Source organism: Triticum urartu, chromosome 5A (assembly GCF_056163025.1).
Source record: "Triticum urartu cultivar PI428250 chromosome 5A, HENAU_Tu73, whole genome shotgun sequence".
In the NCBI taxonomy this organism is placed as follows: Eukaryota; Viridiplantae; Streptophyta; class Magnoliopsida; order Poales; family Poaceae; genus Triticum; species Triticum urartu.
The window spans coordinates 554755814-554774231 of NC_141877.1; the positions used below are offsets into that span (position 1 = coordinate 554755814).

The 18418-nt window shown below is 46.4% G+C and overlaps 1 pseudogene; it reads right to left on the reverse strand.

Annotated features, from left to right (window-relative positions):
• Positions 1 to 2449: 2449 nt before the first annotated feature.
• Positions 2450 to 4139, reverse strand: LOC147972815 (uncharacterized; annotated as a pseudogene).
• Positions 4140 to 18418: the final 14279 nt, after the last annotated feature.

Below are 18418 nucleotides of genomic sequence, written 5' to 3' on the forward strand. Positions count from 1 at the left end.
ATCTTTTTTGCTATGTTCAGAAGGATTATCTAGCCTCTTATTGCATGAGGAGGAAATTGGAGGTCTCGAGGGGGTCCTAGTCTATCGAAATGCTCCTTCCATATCACATCTCTTATTCGCTGATGACTCACTGATTTTGATGAAAGCGGATGAACATAATGCAAACACCTTGAAAAGGGTGTTGGACACTTATTGCCGTAGCTCTGGACAAGTTGTAAGTAATGCAAAGTCTAATATATTTTTCAGCCCTAACACGAGTGTCCTGGTTAGAGAAAATTGCTGCAGAGTTCTGAATATTGATACAGAGGCCGTCTCAGATACTTATCTGGGTTTACCGACCATGGTGGGAGTGGATAGATCAGATTGCTTCCAACATCTTATAGACAGAGTATGTCAGAGGCTAAAGGGTTGGAAGGAGAAGACCCTCTCAATGCAAGGTAAAGAGATCCTGGTAAAATCAGTTGCCCAAGCTATTCCTTCTTATGCCATGTCTGTTTTTAAACTGCCAAAGGGAATTTGTAAAGCAATTACAGATGAGATCTCTGGTTTCTGGTGGGGAGATAGTGATGAACAGAAGAAGATGCATTGGTTCGCATGGTGGAAATTGTGTATACCGAAGAAGAAAGGGGGATTGGGGTTTAGGGACCTTCACAGTTTTAATCTTGCTATGTTAGCAAAACAGTGTTGGCGACTTCTCCAAAACCCAGACTCTTTGTGTGCACAGGTCCTCAAAGCGAAATATTATCCAGATGGAAATTTGTTAAAAGCTGGCCCAAAGAAGGGATCTTCCTATACTTGGCAGAGCATAGTGGCAGGGATCCAGACTTTCAATAGTGGGTGTATATGGAGAATTGGGACGGGATCTCAGATTGACATATGGAATGACCCCTGGATTCCAACTAGTGTAACACGAAAGGTAATCACACCAAGGGGGGTGCTAATGCTCTCAAAAGTTGTTGAGCTTATTAATCCGCATACTGGCATGTGGGACGAAGAGCTCTTGAGAGACTGCTTCTCACCAGTTGATGTAAACCGGATTCTACAAATACCCCTAAACAGTAATATTGAGGATGATTTCGTAGCTTGGAATTATACTAGGTCAGGCACATTCTCAGTGCGCTCAGCATACTACAGAGAACTTGATCATCAGTTCGGGACTAGGCTCTCAAGGTCAGATGGACAAGGAAGTATCCAGGTAAATGGTATATGGAAAGATGCATGGAAGCTGAAAGTTCTGGGAAAGTAAAACACTTCACTTGGAAGGTTCTACATGGGGTACTGCCATGCTTGGGGGTATTGGCTGCTCGCCACATTCCGTTAATGCCACGGTGCCCGCGATGTAGGATTGGAATGGAGGATATCCAACACACCTTGTTTACTTGCTGTGAGGTCCAGGTTGTTTGGGCTCGGCTGGGGCTGCTTGATACACTTCGGAGGGCGATTGCTGAAGATAGATCAGGGTCAGTAACGATGGAAATTTTAATCAAGCTGAATTCAACAACAGATGGCCTGCCGACTACGGAACTAGTTTCTGTAACGGCATGGTTTTTATGGTGGCAGCGTAGGCAGCTAGCTAAAGGAGTGCATGTGCAATCACCTGAGAGGACGGCCATATCGATCAGAGCTCTAGCAACAAACTACACAAGATCGCTCACTCCAAATTTGCCAATGAGGCCGAGGGATCATATGTGGAAGAAACCTTCCTGTGGCATGGTGAAAGCTGACGTCGATGCAGCTTTTCATGCAGACACACTCTCGGGAGCAAGTGGAGCTGTTGTTCGAGATGACAAGGGAGATTTCATTGCTGGGGCTTCTTGGTTTATACCGCATGTTCGGGATGTTGATTCGGCTGAGCTTATGGCAATACGGAATGGTATTTATCTTCTGTCAAGTATTGGATGCACTAAAGTAGAGGTAGAATCAGACTGCTTGTTTGCGGTGGAGACACTTCAGAGCATGGATGATTATATGGGGCCTGACAGTGCTGTGGTAGCGGAGTGCAAGCAATTGTCCATCGACTTTAACAAACTTTCCTTTAAACATTGCTACAGAGAAGCGAACCGGGTAGCAGATGAGTTAGCAAAACATTGCTTTAGTATAAGAGCCTGGTTCTTGGGATGATGTAATCCCGGACTTTATTTCTCATCTCCTTGTAAACGATATGAGCATTATTTGAGGAATAAAGTCTAATTTAGATTAAAAAAAAGCTAACGTGGGCTTGGCGAACGTTGAGACTGGACGGAATTCAGCGAAGGAAGTCGAGCCAACATGAGTGACGTGCATGGATTGTCCATTACCAACGTAAACATGGGGATAACACGAAACGGAGGAGAGTGGCGAGAGCATACCCGGATCGACGACGAGGTGCGTGGAGGCGCCGGAGTCCGCGGTCCAGCCGTTCGTGGAGTTCTGCAGCGTCAGGTTGTGCAGGGCGCCCATGAGCGGGGCGTCATCTGCTCCAGTGGCATCGGGTGCAGGGGTGGAGTGGGGCTGCTGCAACTGCAACATCGGGGGTGCAGGCAGGTAGGTACTGCACCCCACCGTAGCCTAGTGTGGCGTAGTGGAGCCGCGCGTAGGCGGTGTAGGCGTGCGATGGACGCGACCCGAGGATCCTTGGTACCGGAGGCGGGCGTGGCGGAGGAGGGAGTGCAACGGGGTAGGCGTTGACGTGCCCAGTCCATGGATTCAGCGAGTTGGCTAGGCGATGGAGAATCAGGCTTGCCGCTGCTGGTGTCCGCACCAGGCGGCTTGGTGTTGCTATCCGAAGCGCCACCAGAGGACGGGCTGGGAGCAGGATGCCGGGTGTGGGCGGCGAGGGCGCTATGGGATCCAGAGAAGTCATTGCTGGAGGCATCTCATCCTGCACGAACATGCCCACAACGACATCAAACGCCAAGGGGTGGGCGTCTTCTCAATGATCTTCGTCGTCATCTCATCCACCAGTTTGCCGAAGTTTCGCAGCTCATCCGCGAAGGACTTAGTCGGATGCGGAAGGTGGAGATGGAAGAGTCGCCCTGGCAGATCCCATGGAGCTCGAACTTTAGGTAGAATTGCCGAGAGCGACGATGGTTGAGGAACAAGGCCTCAATCGCCGACCAGGTCTCAAAGGCAGTGGCCTCCCGATTGAGGACGGAGCCGACGAGCTCGGGCTCATGGTCTCATAGAACCATTTTTTAACCGCCTTGTTGATGATCTTTCCATGCCGTGTTACCGGCGTGGTCATTGAAGTCGGGACAGATGTGGCCGGTGACGTGGTATTGATTGATTGTCTCCGACATGAGGTCACGCTAGACCGAGTAGTTAGAGCATCTTCAGCCGCGTCCCCAACAGGCCCCACAAGCCACTTTTTCGGCGCCGACGTCAAAAAACACCCTAGTCGTGCCCCCAGGACGCCGAAAAACGCCGGTTCGTCCCCTTTTTCCGCCCGGGGGTCACAGGCCGAACCCGGCGCACCGGGGGGCAGTTGGGGGCTCCGGCGCAAGGGAAAAGCGCGGCTGGCCCACGCCGTCAGGGGAAAAGTCAAGGTTTTCTTCCCCGATTCGCCTCCCACCCCCCGCGCCCTCGGCCGCCAGTAGCTATATCCCGGCGCCGCCCGGCGCCTTTCACCACTAGATAGCCATTCCACGCCGGAAAAATAGCAGAGCTTCGCCGCGGCAGCCCCTCCAACAGCAGTTGGTCATTTCCGGCCGCCGTTTCCGGCCGCAGAGGGGCAGTTTAGCGGCGGGTACACGTCCACCGGGCGCAAGGTGTTTGGTGATTTGCCTGCCTCGGCGATGGACTCGGATGACGAGGAAGCGCTCGCCGCGCTGTTGGAGGAGGAAGCCGAGGCCGACGTCCAGGAAGAAGAGCATCTCATGGTGCTCGCCACCCTCGCCCAGTTGCTGGCGAGCAATAAAGCCGCGGCGAGGTGGCTCGGCGCCGGGGCGGGTGAAAGCAAAGAACCGGCATCGTCTCGAAGGCTACTGCATGCTCTACTCCGACTAGTTCGCCGATGCTCCACTTCACGGCGAGAAAACATTTCGGCGCCGCTATCGGATGAGCTGAAAGCTCTTCCTCAGGATTGTGAATTCCATTCGGGAGTTCGACAACTACTTCAAGTGCAAGATGGATTGCACCGGCGCCCTTGGATTCACCTCCATCCAGAAGTGCACGACAACGATGAGGATGCTCGCATACGGAGCTCCCGGTGATTCACTCGACGACTATGGGCGCATGGCCGAGTCCACCAGCATAGAGTGTTTCTACAAGTTCTGATGGGCAGTGGTGGCAGTGTTTGGGCCGCAATACTTGAGAACACCCAATACGGAAGACACTGCTCGGATCCTAGCACAGAATGCAGCAAGAGGATTTCCTGGGATGCTTGGAATTATCGACTGCATGCATTGGAAATGGAAGAATTGCCCATTTGCTTGGCAGGGGATGTACAAAGGCGCCAAAGGCGGTTGCAGTGTGGTACTTGAGGCGGTGGCCACACAGGACCTCTGGATTTGGCACTCCTTCTTGTTAGGGAACGTAGCAGAATTTTAAAATTTTCTACGCATCACCAAGATCAATCTATGGAGTCATCTAGCAACGAGGGAGAGGGGAGTGCATCTACATACCCTTGTAGATTGCGCGCGGAAGCGTTCAAGAGAACGGGGTTGATGGAGTCGTACTCGTCGTGATCCAAATCACTGATGACCTAGCGCCGAACGGACGACACCTCCGCGTTCAACACACGTACGGTTGGGAAGACGTCTCCTCCAACTTGATCCAGCAAGGGGGAAGGAGAGGTTGATGAAGATTCAGCAGCACGACGGTGTGGTGGTGGAAGCAACGGTTATCTCGGCAGGGCTTCGCCAAGCTCAGGGAGAGAGATGAGTGTCACGGGAGGGAGAGGGAGGCGCCAGGGGCTAGGGTGCGGCTGCCCTCCCTCCCCCCACTATTTATAGGACCCCTAGGGGGGCGCCGGCCCTAGGAGATTGAATCTCCAAGGGGGGGGGGGGCGGCCAAGGGGGGTGGAGTGCCCCCCAAGCCAAGTGGGGCGACCCCACCCCTAGGGTTTCCAACCCTAGGCGTAGGGGAGGCCCATGGGGGGCGCACCAGCCCATCTGGGGCTGGTTCCCCTCCCACTTCAGCCCATGGGGCCCTCCGGGATAGGTGGCCCCACCCGGTGGACCCCCGGGACCCTTCCGGTGGTCCCGGTACAATACCGATTACCCCGAAAACCTTCCCGATGGCCGAAACTTGACTTCCTATATATAAATCTTCACCTCTGGACCAATCCGGAGCTCCTTGTGACGTCCGGGATCTCATCCGGGACTCCGAACAACTTTCGGGTTAACGTATACTAATATCTCAACAACCCTAGCTTCACCGAACCTTAAGTGTGTAGACCCTACAGGTTTGGGAGACGCGCAGACATGACCGAGACGACTCTCCGGTCAATAAACAACAGCGGGATCTGGATACCCATGTTGGCTCCCACATGCTCCTCGATGATCTCATCGGATGAACCACGATGTCGAGGATTCGATCAATCCCGTATACAATTCCCTTTGTCAATCGGTACGTTACTTGCCCGAGACTCGATCGTCGGTATCCCAATACCTCGTTCAATCTCGTTATCGGTAAGTCACTTTACTCATACCGTAATGCATGATCCCGTGATCAACCACTTGGTCACATTGAGCTCATTATGATGATGCATTACCAAGTGGGCCCAGAGATACCTCTCCGTCATACGGAGTGACAAATCCCAGTCTCGATTCGTGCCAACCCAACAGACACTTTCGGAGATACCTGTAGTGTACCTTTATAGTCACCCAGTTACGTTGTGACGTTTGGCACACCCAAAGCACTCCTACGGTATCCGGGAGTTGCACAATCTCATGGTCTAAGGAAATGATACTTGACATTCGGAAAAGCTATAGCAAACGAACTACACGATCTTTGAGCTATGCTTAGGATTGGGTCTTGTCCATCACATCATTCTCCTAATGATGTGATCCCATTATCAATGACATCCAATGTCCATAGTCAGGAAACCATGACTATCTTCTGATCAACGAGCTAGTCAACTAGAGGCTCACTAGGGACGTGTTGTGGTCTATGTATTCACACATGCATTACGATTTCCGGATAACAGAATTATAGCATGAACAATAGACAATTATCATGAACAAAGAAATATAATAATAACCATTTTATTATTGCCTCTAGGGCATATTTCCAACAGTCTCCCACTTGCACTAGAGTCAATAGTCTAGTTACATTGTGATGAATCGAACACCCATGCAGTTCTGGTGTTGATCATGTTTTGCTCTAGGAAGAGGTTTAGTCAACGGATCTGCCACATTCAGGTCCGTATGTACTTTTCAAATATCTATGTCTCCATTTTGAACACTTTCACGAATGGAGTTGAAGCGATGCTTGATATGCCTGGTCTTCCTGTGAAACCTGGGATCCTTGGCAAGGGCAATAGCTCCAGTGTTGTCACAGAAGAGAGTCATCGGGCCCGACGCATTGGGTATGACTCCTAGGTCGGTAATGAACTCCTTCACCCAGATTGCCTCTTGTGTTGCCTCCGAGGCTGCCATGTACTCCGCTTCACATGTAGATCCTGCCACAACGCTTTGCTTGCAACTGCACCAGCTTACTGCCCCACCATTCAAAATATACACGTATCCGGTTTGTGACTTGGAGTCATCCAGATCTGTGTCGAAGCTAGCATCGACGTAACCCTTTACGACGAGCTCTTCGTCACCTCCATAAACGAGAAACATATCCTTAGTCCTCTTCAGGTACTTCAGGATGTTCTTGACCGCTGTCCAGTGTTCCATGCCGGGATTACTTTGGTACCTTCCTACCAAACTTACGGCAAGGTTTACATTAGGTCTGGTACACAACATAGCACACATGATAGACCCTATGGCCGAGGCATAGGGGACGACACTCATCTTTTCTCTATCTTCTACCGTGGTCGGGCATTGAGCCATGCTCAATCTCGTACCTTGCAATACAGGCAAGAACCCCTTCTTTGACTGATCCATTTTGAACTTCTTCAATATCTTGTCAAGGTACGTACTCTGTGAAAGACCAATGAGGTGTCTCGATCTATCTCTATAGATCTTGATGCCTAATATATAAGCAGCTTCTCCAAGATCCTTCATTGAAAAACACTTGTTCAAGTAGGCCTTTATGCTTTCCAAAAATTCTATATCATTTTCCATCAACAGTATGTCATCCACATACAATATGAGAAATGCTACAGAGCTCCCACTCACTTTCTTGTAAATGCAGACTTCTCCATAAGTCTGCGTAAACCCAAACGCTTTGATCATCTCATCAAAACGAATGTTCCAACTCCGAGATGCTTGCACCAGCCCATAAATCGAGCGTTGGAGCTTGCACACCTTGTCAGCATTCTTAGGATCGACAAAACCTCCCGGCTGCATCATATACAATTCTTCCTTAAGGAAACCATTAAGGAATGCCGTTTTGACATCCATTTGCCATATCTCATAATCATAGAATGCAGCAATTGCTAACATGATTCGGACGGACTTCAGCTTCGCTACAGGTGAGAAAGTCTCATCGTAGTCAACCCCTTGAACTTGTCGACAACCCTTAGCGACAAGCCGAGATTTATAGATGGTCACATTACCATCCGCGTTTGTCTTCTTCTTAAAGATCCATTTATTTTCTATGGCTCGCCGATCATCGGGCAAGTCAGTCAAAGTCCATACTTCGTTTTCATACATGGATCCTATCTCGAATTTCATGGCTTCCAGCCATTTGTCGGAATCCGGGTCCGCCATCGCTTCTTCATAGTTCGAAGGTTCACCGTTGTCTAACAACATGATTTGCAAGACAGGGTTGCCGTACCACTCTGGTGCGGAACGTGTCCTTGTGGACCTACGAAGTTCAGTAGCAACTTGATCTGAAGTTTCATGATCATCATCATTAACTTCCTCTCTAGCCGGTGTAGGCACCTCAGGAACATTTTCTTGAGCTGTGCTACTTACCGGTAAAAGAGGTAATACTTCATCGAGTTCTACTTTCCTCCCACTTATTTCTTTCGAGAGAAACTCTTTCTCTAGAAAGGATCCATCGGCAACAAAGATCTTGCCTTCGGATCTGAGATAGAAGGTGTACCCAATAGTTTGTTTAGGGTATCCTATGAAGACGCATTTTTCCGACTTGGGTTCGAGCTTTTCAGGTTGAAGTTTCTTGACATAAGCATCGCATCCCCAAACTTTTAGAAATAACAGCTTAGGTTTCTTCGCAAACCATAATTCATACGGTGTCGTCTCAACGGATTTCGATGGAGCCCTATTTAAAGTGAATGCGGCAGTCTCTAAAGCATAGCTCCAAAATGACAGCGGTAGATCGGTAAGAGACATCATAGATCGCACCATATCCAATAGAGTGCGATTACGACGTTCGGACACACCATTACGCTTAGGTGTTCTAGGCGCGTGAGTTGTGAAACTATTCCACATTTTCTTAAGTGTGTGCCAAATTCGTGACTCAAGTATTCTCCTCCATGATCTTATCTCAAGAATTTGATTTTCCTGTCACATTGATTCTCAGCCTCACTCTGAAATTCCTTGAACTTTTCAAAGGTCTCAGACTTGTGTTTCATTAAGTAGACATACCCATATCTACTCAAGTCATCAGTGAGGGTGAGAACATAACGATAGCCACCGCGAGCCTCAACACTCATTGGACCGCGCACATCAGTATGTATGATTTCCAATAAGTTGGTTGCTCTCTCCATTGTTCCTGAGAACGGAGTCTTGGTCATTTTACCCATGAGGCATGGTTCGCTCATGTCAAATGATTCGTAATCAAGAGACTCCAAAAGTCCATCTGCATGGAGCTTCTTCATGCGTTTGACACCTATGTGACCAAGGCGGCAGTGCCACAAGTATGTGGGACTATCATTATCAACGTTACATCTTTTGGTATTCACACTATGAATATGTGTAACATTACGCTCAAGATTCATTAAGAATAAACCATTCACCAGCGGAGCATGACCATAAAACATATCTCTCATATAAATAGAACAACCATTATTCTCGGATTTAAATGAGTAGCCATCTCGAATTAAACGAGATCCTGATACAATGTTCATGCTCAAAGCTGGCACTAAATAACAATTATTGAGGTTTAAACTAATCCCGTAGGTAAATGTAGAGGTAGCGTGCCGACGGCGATCACATCGACCTTGGAGCCATTCCCGACGCGCATCGTCACCTCGTCCTTCGCCAGTCTCTGCTTATTCCGCAGCTCCTGGTTTTAGTTACAAATGTGAGCAACCGCACTGGTATCAAATACCCAGGAGCTACTACGAGTACTGGTAAGGTACACATCAGTTACATGTATATCACATATACCTTTAGTGTTGCCGGCCTTCTTGTCCGCTAAGTATTTGGGGCAGTTCCGCTTCCAGTGACCACTTCCCTTACAATAAAAACACTCAGTCTCGGGCTTGGGTCCATTCTTTGGCTTCTTCCCGACAGCTTGCTTACCGGGCGCGGCAACTCCCTTGCCGTCCTTCTTGAAGTTCTTTTTACCCTTGCCTTTCTTGAACTTAGTGGTTTTATTCACCATCAACACTTGATGTTCCATTTTGATTTCCACCTCCGCTGATTTCAGCATCGAATATACCTCAGGAATGGTCTTTTCCATCCCCTGCATATTGAAGTTCATCACAAAGCTCTTGTAGCTCGATGGAAGCCATTGAAGGATTCTGTCAATGACCGCGTCATCCGGGAGATTAACTCCCAGCTGAGTCAAGCGGTTATGCAACCCAGACATTTTGAGTATGTGCTCACTGACAGAACTATTTTCCTCCATCTTACAATTGAAGAACTTGTCGGAGACTTCATATCTCTCGACCCGGGCATGAGCTTGGAAAACCATTTTCAGCTCTTCGAACATCTCATATGCTCCGTGTCTCTCAAAACGCTTTTAGAGCCCCGATTCTAAGCTATAAAGCATGCCGCACTGAACGAGGGAGTAATCATCAGCACGTGACTGCCAAGCGTTCATAACGTCTTGGTTCTCTGGGATGGGTGCGTCACCTAGCGGTGCTTCTAGGACATAATCTTTCTTGGCAGCTATGAGGATGATCCTCAGGTTCCGGACCCAGTCCGTATAGTTGCTGCCATCATCTTTCAGCTTGGTTTTCTCTAGGAACGCGTTGAAGTTGAGGGCAACATTAGCGTGGGCCATATGATCTACAAGACATAGTGTAAAGATTTTAGACTAAGTTCATGATAATTAAGTTCATCTAATCAAATTATTCAATGAACTCCCACTTAGATAGACATTCCTCTAGTCATCGAAGTGAAACATGATCTGAGTCAACTAGGCCGTGTCCGATCATTACGTGAGACGGACTAGTCAACATCGGTGAACATCTTCATGTTGATCGTATCTTCTATACGACTCATGCTTGACCTTTCGGTCTTCCGTGTTCCGAGTCCATGTCTGTACATGCTAGGCTCGTCAAGTTAACCTAAGTGTATTGCATGTGTAAATCTGGCTTACACCCGTTGTATTCGAACGTTAGAATCTATCACACCCGATCATCATGTGGTGCTTCGAAACAACGAACCTTCGCAACGGTGCACAGTTAGGGGGAACACTTTCTTGAAATTATTACGAGGGATCATCTTATTTAAGCTACCGTCGTTCTAAGCAAATAAGATGTAAAATATGATAAACATCACATGCAATCAAATAGTGACATGATATGGCCAATATCATTTGCTCCTTTTGATCTCCATCTTCGGGGCTTCATGATCATCGTTGTCACCGGCATGACACCATGATCTCCATCATCATGATCTCCATCATCGTGTCTTCTTGAAGTTGTCTCGTCATCTATTACTTCTACTACTATGGCTAACGCTTTAGTAATAAAGTAAAGTAATTGCATGACGTTTATGTTGACACGCAGGTCATAAATAAATAAAGACAACTCCTATGGCTCCTGCCAGTTGTCATACTCATCGACATGCAAGTCGTGATTCCTATTACAAGAACATGATCAATCTCATACATCACATATATCATTCATCACATCCTTTTGGCCATATCACATCACACGGCACATGCTGCAAAAACAAGTTAGACGTCCTCTAATTGTTGTTGCAAGTTTTTACGTGGCTGCTATAGGTTTCTAGCAAGAACGTTTCTTACCTACGCCAAAACCACAACGTGATATGCCAATTTCTATTTACCCTTCATAAGGACCCTTTTCATCGAATCCGATCCGACTAAAGTGGGAGAGACAGACACCCGCCAGCTGTTGGGGAACGTAGCAATAATTCAAAATTTTCCTATGTGTCACCAAGATCAATCTATGGAGTCATCTAGCAACGAGGGAGGAGTGGATCTACATACCCTTGTAGATCGCGCGCGGAAGCGTTCAAGAGAACGGGGTTGATGGAGTCGTACTCGTCGTGATCCAAATCACCGATGATCCTAGCGCCGAACGGACGGCACCTCCGCGTTCAACACACGTACGGAGCAGCGACGTCTCCTCCTTCTTGATCCAGAAAGGGGAAGGAGAGGTTGATGGAGATCCAGCAGCACGACGGCGTGGTGGTGGAAGTAGCGGGATTCCAACAGGGCTTCGCCAAGCGCTGCGGGAGGAGGGAGATGTGTCATGGGAGGGAGAGGGAGGCGCCAGGGCTTAGGTTTTGCTGCCCTCCCTTCCCCCACTATATATAGGGCCAAGGGAGAGGGGGGGGGCGCAGCCTTGGCCCTTCCTCCAAGGAAGGGTGCGGCCAAGGGAGGAGTCCATCCTCCCCAAGGCACCTAGGAGGTGCCTTCCCCCTTTAGGACTCTTCCTTTCCCTTATCTCTTGGCGCATGGGCCTCTTGGGGCTGGTGCCCTTGGCCCATATAGGCCAAGGCGCACACCCCTACAGCCCACGTGGCCCCCGGGGCAGGTGGACCCCCTTGGTGGACCCCCGGACCCCTTTCGGCACTCCCGGTACAATACCGATAATGCGCGAAACTTTTCCGGCAACCAAAACAAGACTTCCCATATATAAATCTTTACCTCCGCACCATTCCGGAACTCCTCGTGACGTCCGGGATCTCATCCGGGACTCCGAACAACTTTCGGGTTACCGCATACTAATATCTCTATAACCCTAGCGTCACCGAACCTTAAGTGTGTAGACCCTACGGGTTCGGGAGACATGCAGACATGACCGAGATGACTCTCCGGTCAATAACTAACAGCGGGATCTGGATACCCATGTTGGCTCCCACATGTTCCACGATGATCTCATCGGATGAACCACGATGTCAAGGACTTAATCAATCCCGTATACAATTCCCTTTGTCTATCGGTACAATACTTGCCCAAGATTCGATCGTTGGTATCCCGATACCTTGTTCAATCTCGTTACCGGCAAGTCTCTTTACTCGTTCCGTAACACATCATCCCGTGATCAACTCCTTGCTCACATTGTTCACATTATGATGATGTCCTACCGAGTGGGCCTAGAGATACCTCTCCGTCACACGGAGTGACAAATCCCAGTCTCGATTCGTGCCAACCCAACAGACACTTTCGGAGATACCCGTAGTGCACCTTTATAGTCACCCAGTTACGTTGTGACGTTTGGCACACCCAAAGCACTCCTACGGTATCCGGGAGTTGCATAATCTCATGGTCTAAGGAAATGATACTTGACATTAGAAAAGCTTTAGCATACGAACTACATGATCTTGTGCTAGGCTTAGGATTGGGTCTTGTCCATCACATCATTCTCCTAATGATGTGATCCCGTTATCAACGACATCCAATGTCCATGGTCAGGAAACCGTAACCATATATTGATCAACGAGCTAGTCAACTAGAGGCTTACTAGGGACATGGTGTTGTCTATGTATCCACACATGTATCTGAGTTTCCTATCAATACAATTCTAGCATGGATAATAAACGATTATCATGAACAAGGAAATATAATAATAACTAATTTATTATTGCCTCTAGGGCATATTTCCAACAGTCTCCCACTTGCACTAGAGTCAATAATTCAGTTCACATCGATATGTGATTAACACTCAAGGTCACATCCCCATGTGACTAACACCCAAAGAGTTTACTAGAGTCAATAATCTAGTTCACATTACCATGTGATTAACACTCGATGAGTTCTGGGTTTGATCATGTTATGCTTGTGAGAGATGTTATAGTCAACTGATCTTAACCTTTTAGATCCGTGTGTGCTTTACAAATCTCTATGTCATCTCCTAGATGCAGCTACCACGTTTTATTTGGAGCTATTCCAAACAACTGTTCTACTATACGAATCCAGTTTACTACTCAGAATAATCTGGATTAGTGTCAAAGTTTGCATCGGCGTAACCCTTTACGACGAACTCTTTTACCACCTCCATAATCGAGAAAATTCCTTAGTCCACTAGTTACTAAGGATAACTTTGACCGCTGTCCTGTGATCCATTCTTGGATCACTCTTGTACCCCTTGACTGACTCATGGCAAGGCACACTTCAGGTGCGGTACACAGCATAGCATACTGTAGAGAGCCTATGATAAAAGCATAGGGGACGACCTTCGTCCTTCCTCTTTCTTCTGCCGTGGTCGAGCTTAACTTCATACCTTACAACTCAGGCAAGAACTCCTTCTTTGACTGATCCATCTTGAACACCTTCAAGATCATGTCAAGGTATGTGCTCATTTGAAAGTACCATTAAGCGTTTTTGATCTATCCTTATAGATCTTGATGCTTAATGTTCAAGTAGCTCAATCCAGGTTTTCCATTGAAAAACACCTTTCAAATGACCCTATATGCTTTCCAGAAATCCTACGTCATTTCTGATCCACAATATGTCAACAACATATACTTATCAGAAATTCTATAGTGATCCCACTCACTTCTTTGGAAATACAAGTTTCTCATAAACTTTGTATACACCCAAAACTTTGATCATCTTATCAAAGCATACATTCCAACTCCGAGATGCTTACTCCAGTCCTTAGAAGGATTGCTGGAGCTTTGCATACTTATTAGCATCTTTCAGGATTGACAAAACCTTCCGGTTTGTATCACATACAACCTTTCCTCAAAAAATGTCGAGGAAACAATGTTTTGACATCCTATCTGCAAGATTTCATAAATAATGCAGTAATCGCTAATACAATTCCAACAGACTCTTAGCATCGCTACGAGTGAGAAAGTCTCATCGTAGTCAACTCCTTGAATTTGTCGGAAAACATCTTAACGACAAGTCGAGCTTTCTTAATGGTGACATTTACCATCATTGTCCGTCTTCCTTTTAAAATCCATCTGTACTCAACAGCCTCACGACCATCGAGTTGTTCTGTCAAAGCCTACACTTTGTTTCCATACATGGATCCTCTCTCGGATTTTATGGCCTCGAGCCATTTATCGGAATCCAGGCCCACCATCGCTTCTCCATAGCTCGTAGGTTCATTGTTGTCTAGCAACATGACTTCCAAGACAGGATTACGTACCACTCTGAAGTAGTACGCATCCTTGTCATCCCACGAGGTTTGGTAGTGACTTGATCTGAAGTTTCATGATCACTATCATAAGCTTCCACTTCAATTGGTGTAGGTGCCACAGGAACAACTCCCTGTGCCCTGTCACACACTAGTTGAAGAGACGGTTCAATAACCTCATCAAGTCTCCACCATCCTCCCTCTCAATTCTTTCGAGAGAAACTTTTTCTCGAGAAAGGACCCGATTCTAGAAACAATCCCTTATTGCTTTCGGATCTGAGACAGGAGGTATACTCAACTATTTTGGGTGTCCTATGAAGATGCATTTATCCGCTTTGGGTTCGAGCTTATCAGCCTGAAACTTTTTCACATAAGCGTCGCAGCCCCAAACTTTTAAGAAATGACAGCTTAGGTTTCTCTAAACCATAGTTCATATGGTGTCATCTCATCGGAATTACGTGGTGCCCTATTTAAAGTGAATGTGGTTGTCTTTAATGCCTAACCCATAAACTATCGTGGTAATTCGATAAGAGACATCATGATATGCATCATATCCAATAGGGTGCAGTTATGATGTTCGGACACACCATCACACTATGGTGTTCCAGGCTGTATTAGTTGTGAAACAATTTCCACAATGTCTTAATTCTGTGCCAAACTCGTAATTCAGATATTCATCTCTATGATCATATCATAGATATTTTATCCTCTTGTCACGACGATCTTTCAACTTCACCCTGAAATTACTTGAACCTTTCAATAATTCAGACTCGTGATTCATCAAGTAAATATACTCAACATCTACTCGAATCATCTTTGAAGTAAGAACATAACGATATCCACTACATGCCTCAGCACTCATTGGATTGCACACATCAAAATGTATTACTTCCAACAAGTTGCTTTCTAGTTCCATTTTACTGAAAACGAGGCTTTCAGTCATCTTGCCCATGTGGTATGATTTGCATGTCTCAAGTGATTCAAAATCAAGTGAGTCCAAACGGTCCATTTGCATGGAGTTTCTTCATGCATATACACCAATAGACATGGTTCGCATGTCTCAAACTTTCAAAAAATGAGTGAGTCCAAAGATCCATCAATATGGAGCTTCTTCATGCGTTTTATACCGATATGACTTAAGTGGTAGTGCCACAAGTAGGTGGTACTATCATTACTATCCTATATCTTTTGGCATGAACATGAGTATCACTACGATCGAGATTCAATAAACCATTCATTTTAGGCGTAAGACCATTGAAGGCATTATTCAAATAAACAGAGTAACCATTATTCTCCTTAAATGAATAACCGTATCGCGATAGACATAATCCAATCATGTCTATGCTCAACGCAAACACCAAATAACAATTATTTAGGTTTTAATACCAATCTCGATGGTAGAGAGAGCGTGCGATGCTTGATCATATCAACCTTGGAAACACTTCCAACACATATCGTCAGCTCACCTTTAGCTAGTCTCCGTTTATTCCGTAGCTTTTATTTCGAGTTACTAACACTTAGCAACCGAACCAGTATCTAATACCCTGGTGCTACTAGGAGTACTAGTAACGTACTCATTAACATAATGTATATCCAATATACTTCTATCGACAATCTTCTCATCTACCAAGTATCTAGGGTAATTCTGCTCCAGTGGTTGTTCCCTTATTACAGAAGCACTTAGTTTCGGGTTTGGGTTCAACCTTGGGTTTCTTCACTAGAGCAGTAGCTGAATTGCCGTTTCATGAAGCATCCCTTTTTGCCCTTGCCCTTCTTGAAACTAGTGGTTTCACCAACCATCAACAACTGATGCTCCTTTTTGATCTCTACTTTTGTGGTGTCAAACATCGCGAATATCTCAAGGATCATCATATATGTCCCTGATATATTATAGTTCATCACGAAGCTCAAGCAGCTTGGTGGTAATGACTTCGGAGAACCATCACTATTTCATCTGGAAGATCAACTCCCACTCGATTCAAGCGATTGTTGTACTCAGACAATCTGAGCACAAGTTCAACAATTGAGCTTTTCTCCCTTAGTTTGCAGGCTAAGAAAATCATCGGAGGTCTTATACCTCTTGACGTGGGCGCGAGCCTGAAATCCCAATTTCAGCCCTCGAAACATCTCATATGTTTCGCGACGTTTCAAAACGTCTTCGGTGCCTCAACTCTAAACCGTTTAACTGAACTATCACGTAGTTATCAAAATGTGTATGTCAGATGTTCGCAACATCCACAGACAACGTTCGAGGTTCAGCACACTGAGCGGTGCATTAAGGACATAAGCCTTCTATGAAGCAATGAGGACAATCCTCAGTTTACGGACCTAGTCCGCATAATTGCTACTATCAACTTTCAACTAAATTTTCTCTAGGAACATAACTAAACAGTAGAACTGAAGCGCGAGCTATGACATAATTTGCGAAGACCTTTTGACTATGTTCAGGATAATTAAGTTCATCTTATGAACTCCCACTCAGATAGACATACCTCTAGTCATCTAAGTGATTACATGATCCGAGTCAACTAGGCCGTGTCCGATCATCACGTGAGACGGACTAATCAACATCGGTGAACATCTTCATGTTGATCGTATCTACCATACGACTCATGCTCGACCTTTCGGTCTCTTGTGTTCCGAGGCCATGTCTGTACATGCTAGGCTCATCAAGTCAACCTAAGTGTTTTGCATGTGTTCCGAGGCCATGTCTGTACATGCTAGGCTCGTCAACACCCGTTGTATTCGAACGTAAGAATCTATCACACCCGATCATCACGTGGTGCTTCGAAACGACGAACTTTCGTAACGGTGCACAGTTAGGGGGAACACCTTCTTGAAATTTTAGTGAGGGATCATCTTATTTACTACCGTCGTTCTAAGCAAATAAGATGTATAAACATGATAAACATCACATGCAATCAAATAGTGACATGATATGGCCAATATCATATTGCTCCTTTTGATCTTCATCTTCGGGGCTCCATGATCATCATCGTCACCAGCATGACACCATGATCTCCATCATCATGATCTCCATCATCGTGTCTCCATGAAGTTGCCTCGCCAACTATTACTTCTACTACTACAGCTAACGGTTAGCAATAAAGTAAAGTAATTACATGACGTTTATGTTGACACGCAGGTCATAAATAAATTAAGACAACTCCTATGGCTCCTGCCGGTTGTCATACTCATCGACATGCAAGTCGTGATTCCTATTACAAGAACATGATCATCTCATAAATCACATATATCATTCATCACATCCTTTGGCCATATCACATCACATAGCATACCCTGCAAAAACAAGTTAGACGTCCTCTAATTGTTGTTTGCATGTTTTACGTGGCTGCTAAGGGTTTCTAGCAAGAACGTTTCTTACCTACGCAAAAACCACAACGTGATATGCCAATTTCTATTTACCCTTCATAAGGACCCTTTTCATCGAATCCGATCCGACTAAAGTGGGAGAGACAGACACCCGCTAGCCACCTTATGCAACTAGTGCATGTCAGTCGGTGGAACCAGTCTCACGTAAGAGTACGTGTAAGGTCGGTCCGGGACGCTTCATCCTACAATGCCGCCGAATCAAGATTGGACTAGTAACGGTAAGCATATTGAACAAAATCAACGCCCACAACTACTTTGTGTTCTACTCGTGCATAGAAACTACGCATAGACCTAGCTCATGATGCCACTGTTCGGGGAACGTAGCAATAATTCAAAATTTTCCTACGTGTCACCAAGATCAATCTATGGAGTCATCTAGCAACAAGGGAGGAGTGGATCTACATACCCTTGTAGATCGCGCGCGGAAGCGTTCAAGAGAACGGGGTTGATGGAGTCGTACTCGTCGTGATCCAAATCACCGATGATCCTAGCTCCGAACGGACGGCACCTCCGCGTTCAACA